Raw genomic sequence first — 8,701 nt, 5'->3', positions numbered from 1 at the left:
GCATAAAGTAAATCACAGGTTCGCGGCCTGGTCGATCGACCAGCCAGTACAGTGCTAACTCCTCTACTGAACTTCCACGGTCGATCGACTGGAGATGTTGGTCGATCGACCAACGACGCTGTGCAGTAACTTCTTTTCTCTTCCAAACAACCTCTTCACTCCATGCACGCATCCCAAGGTGAACAAGTCCGAACTCCCATCTTCCAAGTTTCCATGAAGTTGCCTCCGGAGGACGATTTAAGCTTCATTTAGCTCACTTCCACTCTTTCCTACAATAAATCATAGAAATTCAAAAGTAAACCGTTTCGGAAGAAATAATAGCTTTAAGCTAACAAATACGCATAGAAATACGTGCCAAAACTACAAATAAAGTGTATAGAATATGCACATATCACATAGCATATAGATGGCCTAAGTTGGCGCAAAGTGTAAAAAAGTAAAAAAGTGCCCGAAAATGAGCAAAAATGAAAAAAATGTCCAAAAAGATGAAATGGCTTAGAAATGCGCAAAAAAATGCCCAAAAATGAGTGAAATGACCGGACAGTAGGGAGGGCTACCCCCTAAAAAAAAGAAAATTACACAAAATGTATAAGTGTGAAAAATGACAAAAAAAAATGCCCAGAAATGAGCTAAAAATGCTTAGCAATGCGCAAAAATGCCCAGAAATGAGCAAAATATCCGGACAGTAGGGAGGGTTATCTCCTAAAAAAATAAATTCAAAAGAAATATATAAGTGTGAAATGTATTGAAAAATAGGAGTGAAATGATTCCCCTAAAAAAGAAAAGAAATAAAAATGAGTAAGTGTGCTCGTTTGGCGAAAATGTCGATTTTGCCTCGAAAAGCGAACCCAAAAAGAATTAGGAAACAAAAAAACTTGGTAATTTTGACGAAATTACCAACTTAATATCCTATAGGAATAGGAAAGCATAGCTAGAAGGAAAATAGGAAAGATCCATGGCTAAAAATACGGAAAATGACCTGGGGAAGAGGCGTAGCAAGAGCTGCGACTCTTTGAAGAGGCGCAGCAGATGCTGCGTCATTTCTCTAGTTCGTCAGTCCTCGACAAAATTTAGGAAACAACGAATAGTATAAATAGAAACTTCGGTGAGCTTTTATTCACACAATTCCTTCTTCTTTCTTCCGTCTATCACATAAAAACTCTCATATCCTCCCAAAAAAATTACAAAATTATGGATGCCTTTGAAACCGTCTGAAGGAATGGAGGAATGAGTTTACAAACATTGAGAAACACGATATGGGCGCTTTTAATTTAGGATCGATCTTGAGTCTCAAATTAGTGTAAGTGGTGAAGCCTTTCTTGGATGCTTGTCTTGAGTATTGGGACCCGAATTTTCATGTATTCGCCTTTCCGGGAGGCGAAATTTGTCCTTTCCCTGAAGAAATAGTTGTTGTTGGAGGATGGGACCCAGAGAATGTACCGGCTATACCCCCTAGATCTCAAGGATATAAAAGTAAATTTAGAGACTTGCTTGGATTGACCAAGGCTGAGGTGGACCGTCTTATGACCTCAAAAAAAGTCTGTATGTTTGGCTTTATTGACCGATTTATAAACAGGGAGGACCCTACTATTTCTTATGTTATGAGGCGCTGGGCCTTTGGGTTTTCTCTACTACATTGCTATGTCCTTCGAGGGCATGTTGATAAGGAGATGAGAGGGGATCCTTGTTTTCTGAGCCTAGTGGAACAAATGGAGCTACGCAAGAGCCCAGCATGCCTAGTCTTAGGGGAGACCATTCTTGGTTTGGATAATAGAAAGGCCAACCGCGAGCTTCCTTATTTTGGAAGTCCCATCATCCTGCAGGTAAGAACCCGACATATTTACTTTTTTTAATTTTTCGACCGTTTTTCTTTTTTTTTTTTTTCGTTTCGTTTTTTTTTTTTTTTTGTTTTTTGGTTTTTGGTTTTTTTTTTGTTTCGTTTTTTTCTTTTTTGTTTTTGGTCAACATATGGGCATTAATTCCCATCCTTTTCGTTTGCAAGTGTGGCTGATGGAACGGCTGCCGTTGATCGAGCCCCAGTTAATGTGCCAGGATATCATGCTCGATCAATTGCAATGAGAACTAGGTTGTACATGGTGGACTTCATGCGGGTATGCAACTACTGGGAAAATAAGTTGAAGAGCGAAGACGGTCCCTTGATTCGATGGATTGTGCCATGGTGGCATCTCAGGTCAGTCACTGGAGTCTCATCTTTGGATTCGACACGGTCAGTTCGTGTCCCTGGCTTGGAATTCATGGTTTGCATCTTTCCGGAGAGATTGATGAGGCAAGTGGGCCTTAGGCAGAAAATTCCGAAGTTGGATACCGTTCCTCAAACTGCCTTGGCACATACTTTGGAGTTTTGTCTAGAGTGGGTAATTCGGTGGGCCCAGAGGAACATGTGGTTCATACCAGTTCCTATTGGCTCCTTATGCGTATCTGAATCATATTTGAAGTGGAGGAAGGCTGGTACTCCGAATAACAAGAGAAGCTGAGGAAGCATGAGCCAGTGGATTATAAAATCCGCGAAGTAGCAAAGGAGAACCAAAAGTACTTGACTGAAGAGGAAGAAGAGGCCGGGTTCCGAGTCGTTCATCCGTCGAAGAAACCGAAAACCGCTTCTGCCGTGGAGATGGTGATGGATCGAAATGGTAAGGCTAAACCGCGAGAACGACCATTGATGATTAGGTCGGAGACAACGCAAGAGCGCCCGGCTCGGGGTCGAGATAAGAAATATGACAAAGGTGACAAAGGCAAAGGGAAAATGGAAGATTAGCCTTAGTCATTTATTATAGTATTAATATTATTATTAATTTGAGTTGTAATAAATGGCAGGGTTTTTAGAATCCTAGCCTAGCATTTATTTTTCAGCATGATTATTTTATATGTATTTGGCATATTATTATTATTATTATTTATGGAACAATGAATAAAATATTTATTAGTTAAGAAACTGTTGTGATTTTCTTTTATTATTCTTCTCGAATTTCAAATGAAAATGCAAATGTCCTTCTATTTACATTTAAAAATAACGGGTTGTATCCTGTGAAGGATTGCCTACGTATTTATTAGAAAATGAAATCAAACCCTGTGCGTAGTTTGAGTAAATGTAAAAGAATAATTGTTCGAAGCAAGAGCTTGTAATGAGCTTTAGAAGAATAAGCATTTGCTCCTTACTCTTAAAAGAAGTACAATTCAATTTATTTGATGATATGAGGATGTCGAGATGTCAAAATACAAGAGCATAGTGACATAAGCTTTCTTTCAGCGGGCCAAGGGCTATTTTTATTTCGTGTCGCATGAGCGGCACGCGAGTTACGCGATGGGTGTTTTCTTGTCCTATGCTAAGGGTAGTATCGTTTCAGTTGGTCTAGGTTAGTAGGATTATAAAATTCATTCCCATCTAGGTCTGTAATCCTAACCACACCCCCCGAAAGTATGGACTTGACTAAGAAAGGTCCGGCCCAGTTAGGTTTAAACTTTCCCTGTGGATCGACAGGTAAGAGAGCTCTGACTGATTTGAGCACTAAATCTCCTTCTTTGATGTTCCTGGGCTTAACCCGTTTGTTAAAGGCTCGTTTGATACGTGCCTGATATGTCTGCACATTATGTAATGTGCGCAACCTTCGTTCATCCAAGAGGATGAGTTCCTCATATTGATCCCTATTCCATTCTGCTTCTGGGATTTGACTTTCGAGCAAAATGCGTAGGGATGGAATTTCTAATTCAACTGGTTGCACAGCTTCCATACCGTAAGTCAGAAAGAAAGGAGTAGCCCCAGTGGGCGTCCTAACTGATGTGAGTTACCCTCATAGAACAAAAGGTATCTTGCTAGGCCAATCTCGATAATTGTCGATCATTTTCTTGAGGATCATGACGACATTTTTGTTAGCTGCCTCCATTGCGCCGTTAGTCTGAGGTCTATAAGGCAAGGAATGGTGGTGCTTGATTTTATATTTGGCCTGCAATTGTGCAGCTTCGGCTTGGAAATATGACCCATTGTCACTGATGATGTCATGTGGGCAACCGTATCGACAGATGATATTGGTTTGTATGAACTTGGACACATGTTTAGCTGTAAGAGCAGTGTAGGATGCTGCCTCGACCCATTTGGTAAAATAGTTGATAGCTACCAAAATGAAACAGTGACCTCCTGTTCCAGCTGGAGTGATCTTCCCAATGATGTCGATTCCCCAAGTAGAAAATGGCCAAGGAGATGTCATGGTGTAAAGCATTGAGGGAGGGACGTGTTCTACATTCCCGAAGATCTGGCAATTATGACAATGTCTGACGTATTTAATACAATCTGACTCCATTGTCGTCCAGTAATATCCTAGACGCGTTATTTTCTTTGCCATCATGGGTCCACTCATGTGAGGACCGCATTCTCCATCGTGAACTTCTTCAATCACTTTTTGTGCCTGTGAGTGATCAAGGCAATGCAAGACGACACCAAGAGGTGTTCTTTTGTACAACTCTCCTTGCATGCGGAGGTATTAAGAGGCTAGTAGGCGTATTGCGCGTTTTCCCCTCTTATCCATATCTGGTGGGTATGTACTATTAAGTTTGAAGTTTAGAATGGCTTGGAACCAAGTGTAGATACCCAGTATCTGCTGAGACTCAAACAAGCACCCGATGATTATCGGACTACAACATGTTTTGGGATCGCAGCGTTTGATCGACAGTTTGTGTACAACTTTACGTCGGAAAACTTAAAACGATTTCGAAAACAAAACATTTCAAAACATTTCAAAAATACCTGGAGTGTTTAATGCACGGCGACGGGGTCGCGATGACACTAACTAGAGTCAAAACCGACACCGGACCAAAAACCGACTCAAAAATTCAAATCCCGACTCCAACAACGAGTCAAACCGAGTCAAACACAAAAACCAAAAAATCTCAAACCTTTTATGCTAAGTTTTTCCGGATTCATGTTTGTCAAGTACCAAACATGTGACTACAAAACCTAGGATAGAACAAATCATGATTGCGTTTGTCGTGAAAGCGACAACACAACTCGAAGACCCGCGACGTGGCTCGCGCCTCTTTGAGCAGCCCAGGTGGCCACGTCGCTCAAAACTCACACAACCACTCATTCTCCTATAAATACCCCTCAAATGCCACCCATTTGAGAGTTACGCGAGTGTCCGCCCCCTCTTTTCTCCCTTAAAATTCTCGACTCGACTTCTAAAGTCACAATCCGACGCGTATTTACGACTTACCGATCGTAAACACGAGCCTTACACATTGTTTGGTACCGTCATCGTGCATTAAACCACTTGACCAACCACTTCGACCACTACACCATCACTAAACTTTTAAAACACTCTTTTTACATACCAAAACGGTTTTAAACCGAGTTTTTTCCGATCAAACACGTTGTTACACTTACGTCGGTCGCTCGCCATAATCAAACATGTAAGTATGAGGGTGTAAAAATCCTCTTTCATTATGTTTTCATTTGTTTCATGACTTTAACATGCTAAAACATGCATAACATGAACCAAAACATGGAATAAACGAGCCAAAACCGATTTTTGGTCTGAGGCAGAAGCCCCTTAGGTCGCCAAATGGCTCGTGCCTAAATGGGGTACTCAGACCAGAGATCAACCGTGTTTGTTCTCGTCATTTCCCTTAATCCATTTTTCATATTTGTAATCGGTTTTTACCATTTCAAGTATTTTCGAAACTTTTTTGTTTCATTTCACATGTTTTAACCATAAAACATTTTTCACCCTTGGTTCTTCATACCATGACGGTTAAATCCGTGTTTCGGTGATAATATTTGGTTAATGACATTTAAAAGGTATTTTAAAGCCTTTTATTTCATTTCTTCATATTTTCAAACAAACATATTAGTCACCAACACGAAATCATCCTTGGTTCTACTTACCATGCCGGATTTTAACCCGGGTACGATGATGAGTATCGACTAATTACATTCAAAATGGACTTAAAACAATTAGTCCATAATCATTTTCAAAACTATTCATGTCAAGTTTGTCAAATCGATCCCGACACCGAATATTATCAAATAATGATAATTATTCGGGTCTAGTTCTTCAAATCAACAAAGGCGGTCTAAACGACCCTTTCAAAATCAAACCGGGTTCAAAAACCCAAATTTAACACGTTTTATAACGTTTTCTAAACAGTCAGAACACGGCATACAACCATTGGCTAACCCGCGCCTCAAGCAGGCCTTTTCTTTCTCATTTTCAAAACCAGAGGGAGGCTCCTTACACCGCCGGCTGGCTCGCGCCTCATATGGCCGTCTGGTACAGGGCCTGTTCTCTTCCAGCATTAGTCTAGGAAGATCCCGACTCCGGTTAACCCGGATATAGGACGGATCAGATGACTATTCGATTATTCAAAACCATATTTGCAAAATGCCTTACTAAGACAAATGGATCATGTTATGCACCCTAAACCTAATACAGTAAATTGATGTTTAATTTCCGTCTTGCATGCAAATCAATCATTAATCCAACTCGACATCTTATACTTGATACTTGGATTAAATCAACCGACTTAGAAAGCTCTCACATGTTAGGTTAAAATCATTTGATGCGCATTCATGCATTTAAACCGTTTTATCAACTTTTGCATTCAACCAACCAAGATCGATCAGTAGAGGCCGCTAAACGCGGGCGGGATTAGGTGTCTGATTAAAGGGCTTCCCAATACGTACCTTCACCTCTTACTCAGAAACTTTGGATAGTGGACGACCTTATCTAGGGCGTACGAGAGTCATTCTAGAGATAAGATGCTAAAGAGGGACGATTACCTTATCTTTAGTACCTATGTCAAACGCTGCTTTGTGCTTCGATTTGACCAAGGTATAAAGTGGAATTCGAATGGGTTCCAGGCATCTCACAAATGCTTGGTGGCGACTCCGAACATCTCTAATCGTTTCAAGACCCTTACCGAGACGAAACCGACCGATCTAAACCGGTCCGGTCGAAAGCACCTTTACGCCGCCGAGCGTGGCTTTCAAAAGACCGTTGCATGTCCAACAGATCGGCTTGGCGTGCAGGTGGCCCGCGACTGTGGACCGGTAGGTGGCCCCAAATCCATAGACCGAGGCGTTGCCCATGCCCACAGATTGGCGACTCCACTGGGGAAAACTAGGACACTTACGTCTTTGTGATCCCTAGATGGTGAGACTCCATCGAGGTCTTGGTTGGAATGCATTAATTGATATTACGGTCACGGTCGGGTTCCTTGTCCGGGCCCACAACCTAACCCTTTTCGACCAACTGGCTCATCTCGTCGGCGTGAGTTTTCTCATCCTCGCGTTTCTAATCCCGATTGAGTCAAGCATACCATTGACGTTACACATTTCTGTTTCGTCAAAGAGCTTTCATCACTTTCGAGCACGAGGCTAGGGCACCGTCCTTACACATTTTGTTTGGATTGGTATCCCTCTCGCAAATCGGGGTTTGATTGCTTGGTGTGTAACCCACCCTTTTAAGCCGAAACCCGTGTCAGCGTGATGCATAATATAATGAACTGTGAGTGCTTATGTGCTATTTGATCATAATTCCTTCCGTGTCATTTTCAAACTTTCAAAAAACACCCTTTTTGCGCCGTTATAATGGGCATTTCAAACCTCGGTCTTTCGCCGACCGATGCTTGCCTTTCTAGGCCGTCATAATGACGATTTTCAAACCCGATTTTGTATAACCATTTCAACACGCCTTTCTAGGCCGTCATAATGACGATTTTCAAACCCGGTTTTGTATAACCATTTCAACACGCCTTTCTAGGCCGTCATAATGACGATTTTCAAACCCGGTTTTGTATAACCATTTCAACACGCCTTTCTAGGCCGTCATAATGACGATTTTCAAACCCGGTTTTGTATAACCATTTCAACACGCCTTTCTTGGCCGTCATAATGACGATTTTCAAACCCGGTTTTGTATAACCATTTCAACACGCCTTTCTAGGCCGTCATAATGACGATTTTTCAAACCCGATTTTGTATAATCGTTTCAAATCACCTTTTTACGCCGTTGTAATCACCGCGTCTAGACACGGATTTTAACCCATTTCGCGCCGACAATGGCTCTTTCAAAACACGAGAAAAGCACACACCCTTTTCACGAGACACTTTCGAGATCCCGAGGACCATGCACCGTCCCCGAGACCTTTTCAAACATTTCAAACTCGATTTTCAAAACATACAATTTTGAATTTCAAAACCGTCTTAGGAAGCAACACACTGTTTTCCGAGCCGACTCAAACTCAAACCGTCTTCTGCAAACAAACTTAAGACAACCCTTTTCAACTGATCGACTTGCGGAGATTTCTATCTTCGGAAGCCGCCCAATAATGTGACAAATGAATCTTTTTGAAAATTCTTATTTTCGAAAACTTCAGTCCACCATTCCAATTCCGCCTCGTGTCTATCGAGTCAAAGCAAACGTACTTATGGGTCTTTACTTATGAGTCGTCTCACCACGAGACCCGTCCAATGGCGTCACGCCGTCATGTTGGACTCATGTCAAAGGTTCGGTCAACACCGTCACGTCATAAATCGAGTCAGCACCGAGGGACCACACACGGTCGCCCCGTCTTGTTGAGTCGATCTTTGTCTCATTCTCTGTGTTGTCTGCGTTCAGTCTTGGAACCGTGTCGGATTGAGTTGTAATGTGAGCCGTTTTTCTGCCTCAGAGCCATGGCCCCGTCTTCA

Source organism: Silene latifolia, chromosome X (assembly GCF_048544455.1).
Source record: "Silene latifolia isolate original U9 population chromosome X, ASM4854445v1, whole genome shotgun sequence".
Classification (NCBI taxonomy): domain Eukaryota; kingdom Viridiplantae; phylum Streptophyta; class Magnoliopsida; order Caryophyllales; family Caryophyllaceae; genus Silene; species Silene latifolia.
The sequence above is the reverse complement of the archived record's forward strand: the minus strand, read 5'-3'. Positions refer to the sequence as shown.